The following is a 4,122-nucleotide window of genomic DNA, read 5'->3' on the forward strand; positions in this document are numbered from 1 at the left end:
TGTACTAAAGTCGATTTTGAGGTGGAACTCAAGTTCCAAAAAAGTCCAACTAACTAAATAAGTTCAAATGTGTGCTAGTCATCGAATTTTTTCTGAAAAATGTATTATTTACCAAATTTTTCTAGGAAGACTGGTGCAAAGGAGAGCAGAGGCATTGCAAAGCTAATTTGTGGATAAGCATCTTACTTTGATTGGTAATTATCCTTCATTGGTGAATAAATTATGAAAAATCTGATAGTTCATAATTTTTTAAATTTATTGCTTATAATATTATTAAATTTACAATAATTGTAAATATCTTATCAATTTTAATATATTATATTATGAACTATAACATCACGGTATAATATTATTCTAAACCATTCTCAATCAACGTAAATTTATTTGATAATTTACAAAATTACTGAATGATAAGATATACTTTTATATATTGCTAAAAGTATAATTAAACTTAGCTAATCAGAGTTGTTAAATTGCTGAATAAATTAATATTACTTGAAATCCAGACAAATTGTCAGATTGCTCGCTGCTCATTTTCTCTTGTTGCATGCCGTCGTCTGCTCCCTCAATCTTTGATGTTTATCAACTCCACCACCAAGGTTTGATACTTTCCTCTACCTTTTTATTTTTATTTTTTTAATCTCTGCACATTCACTAGGGTTTCTCATTTTTGTACTGCTGTTTGTCTCTAAGTTATGGACTTCTTTCTTTGTAATTTTGGATGGTTCTTGCTTCATTTTGAATGAAGTTTCTTGAATTTGCTGCAAACCTTGATAGGTGTTGCTTAATGAAAAGTTATATATCTCATATATGACTCCATGGACATTGCTCTTGCACATGGAGGGGGTAAGTCCATATGACTTCAACATTTTTTTTTTCTTTTTTTCTTTTTTATCTATGATATTTATTTATTTTGTTCTGATGAGTTATTGGGCTTTCAGGATTCTCAGAAATCATTCATAAGGCGACAGAATTCATCGTTCGGCTCTAGGGTTTCCATTTCCTACACACTCTTAGATGCCACTGTTAGCATTCTTAAATGCAATTGGCAAAGCAGGATTTAAATCAGTAGATAAGCTTCTTAGTGGCTTACAAACCTCAAAAGAGGAAGTTTGCATCGTTTGGTGCAACGCGTTGGGAGATGAATGAGAGAAAAAAAAAGGTTTGTTTTATGGTTTTCATTGTTTAAAGTTTAGACCCATTAAAACTTATTGTTTGGTGTGTTCACGTATTTTGATTGTATATATGAAAGGAAGGTAATGTCCTTATATGAAGCTAATTATTTATAAAGTCCAAATGTCTTACGTATATCTGAATAAGCCGTTCATAGATTTTCAAATCTGGATGGTTTTATGTTTTATTTTGTCCCGCTGCAGGACTCTGACTCGGTGGTTCAATTTTGCAAAGATGTAGAGAGTAGATCACAAAAGGTAGTCTTCTAAAATACTCTACTCTTATGTTTCCATTTTGTAAATTTTATTTTTTATGTTATAATATAATTTTTTTTCACTTAATGCCAATACTTATGATCTATTTTTATTAAATATTTTCGTTAATAGATTTAAATCATTCAATTTCTTTGTAGAGATGAAGTGAAATTGTGGGATTTTGAATATTTGCTCAAGGATTTTCTGTTTTTGTTTTGTTTGCCCAATGCTAAACTTTATGACTCAATGAAAGACACTATTTCACCGTATAGAAATAAAAAGAAACCGAATCATTTAGTCATAAAACATACAAATGAGTGTAGGTAACTATAAAGAGACAGACAAAAAGAGATTGAGAGAGGAATTGTAGGAGTGTCAGACCACTATCCACTGGCAAGCTAGTCACTCACCAACATCAGATCGCCTAAACCGCTATTGGTAATTCTTTTTCCAAAAAAGTTTGGTAATAAAAACAGGATATGGGTTATGTTTGAACTAAGGTCTTTGGATTAGAATTGATTCTGTTTTGGGTATTTGGGTTAGATTTTATTTTGTTTAGGATTATTGTTTTTTGGTAGAAGAGATTGAAATAGTGTCGGCTCGTCACAAACTGTTCATCTTGTACTACGTAGAAATCTCCCTTCGAAGATGCTTTTCTACCCTCCAAAGATGCTCGCAGCCAATCACAGGTTCTTTTTAAATACAATTTTTTTGTTTCCAATCAACTAAAATATTTGAATGTCTAAAATAGATAGGAATGAAGAAAAAGCTCAGTAAATAGAAAACTGAGTTTCAGTAATGATCACAGAAAGAACTGAGTTTACACAAACAATCACAGAGAAAAGAAAGTTTGAGAAAGTGAGTGAAAATGCAAGAAAGTAAGGAGAGAGAGAGAGAGAGAGAGAGAGAGAGAAGAATGAATGAGACTTCTATTCAATACTAAGAATTCTTGCACACATTACAATGATGCTCATAGAGCTATTTATATACAACAAGATTAAGCTAACCACCTAAGCTAACTACCCACATTATGTGGATCAAGCTCCTGGAGATTAGGAAGTTTGTTAAGTTGAACTAACTAATCTTTGTGCCAAGACTAAGTAATCTTGATTGCCCAAACTCTATTAAATAAAACGGTGCGTGTTTAATCTTCTTCACAAATCATTCTAGCCTTCTTCTTCATAGGTCTCTTGTTCACAGGTTTGGAATTGTGTTCAACATCCCCCCTCAAATTGATGGGGGAAGAATCAACTAGGAGTTTGGTGCTATGAAAATGAAACAGAGGAGCAAGAAGAGGTTTAGTAAAAATATTTGCAAAAGTATCTCGGCCAGAAACAAAACTATTTTGTAATTGCTTACGAAGAACTTTCTCACAAGTGAAGTGATTATCAACTTCAAGGTGTTTGGTGCGAGAATGAAAAACATGATTAGTAGATAAGGCAATGACAGACACATTATCACACCAGATGATTGGAACATGAGGAAGAAAAATGTGAAGTTCTTTGAATAAAGTGCGAAGCCAAGACAATTTTGTAGCTGGGGTAGCTAAGGCACGATATTTGGCCTTTGTGGAAGAATGAGACACAGTTCTCTGCTTCTTAGCAGACTAGGAAATAAGATTGGGTCCAAGAAACACAAGTAATCCAGTTGTGGAGCGACAATCTATAGGATCACCAATCCAAACCGTGTTTAAAAATGCAGTAAGAGTCGAAGGACCTAGAGTAAAAGAATCCCAAAGTGCAAAGTACCCCTGATATAACAGAGAACTCTCTTAGCAGCTTCAAAATGAGTGGTGGTAGGATGACTCATGAACTGACACAACTGATGAACATTAAAGGCAATATTTGGACGAGTGAATGTGAGATACTGAAGAGCACCAACCATACTTCTGTACTGAGTAGGATCTTAGAGAGGGACCCTATCATAAGGAACCAAACGAGTGGAAGAACACGAGGGAGTTTTTTTAGGTTTGGAATTTTCCATATGGAATTTGTGAAGCACATTAGAAGCATATTTATTTTGTATTAGAGTGAGACCATAAGATGATTTAGTAATCTGGATGCCCAAGAAGTAATTGAGGGGCCCCAAATCCTTAAGTTCAAACACTTGACCAAGAGCTGTAATCAAATTTTTAACTTGAGCAGAATCATTCCCAGTGACAATGATATCATCCACATACAAAAGAAGATAGATGATAGTTCTGGTTGAGCAGAAAAAAAAAAAAAAAAAAACAAGCAACTACTGCTGCAAATCAATCTTTAACAATGGCAGCTTCAAGCTCAACAATGGCTTCATCCTCATCTACTTCTTCAATGTCATCTGGCACAGCTACTAATCTAGTAAATCAGCCTCTTTTACTTCTGTGTAATATGTAAAATATGATGATAGTGAAGTTAGATAATGCCAACTATAAAGTATGGAAACATCAAATTACCATGGTTCTTGAAACCTATTCTTTATATGAGTTGCTTGAAGAGCCTCAACTAAATCCTAAGAAATTTCTCAAGGATTTGTCTAGATCATATAATACAATTGTGAATCCAGATTTCTTGATTTGGAAATCAAAGGGAAAAGCTTTGCTTACCTTTATAAGTTCAACTTTGTCTCCATCTATACTTGCATTTACTGTTGGACACGCTACTGCTACAGAAGTCTAAAAGATGCTTGAAAAATAGTTTTTCCTCAGTGTAGGGTC

The 4,122-nt window shown here is 33.6% G+C and overlaps 1 long non-coding RNA gene across 2 annotated transcripts in view; it reads left to right on the forward strand.

Moving 5' to 3' along the window:
* The first annotated feature begins 388 nt into the window (after positions 1–388).
* The window catches only part of LOC136067077 (uncharacterized), a 9,104-nt gene continuing 5,370 nt past the window's right edge, over positions 389–4,122 (forward strand). For both annotated transcript variants that reach the window (XR_010628589.1, XR_010628588.1), the window contains exons 1-4: positions 389–599; positions 778–846; positions 942–1,162; positions 1,377–1,430. This is a non-coding gene — a long non-coding RNA (uncharacterized LOC136067077). The remainder of the gene's footprint in view (positions 600–777; positions 847–941; positions 1,163–1,376; positions 1,431–4,122) is intronic.

Source organism: Quercus suber, unplaced genomic scaffold (assembly GCF_002906115.3).
Source record: "Quercus suber isolate HL8 unplaced genomic scaffold, Cork oak 2.0 scaffold_57, whole genome shotgun sequence".
Taxonomy (NCBI): Eukaryota; Viridiplantae; Streptophyta; class Magnoliopsida; order Fagales; family Fagaceae; genus Quercus; species Quercus suber.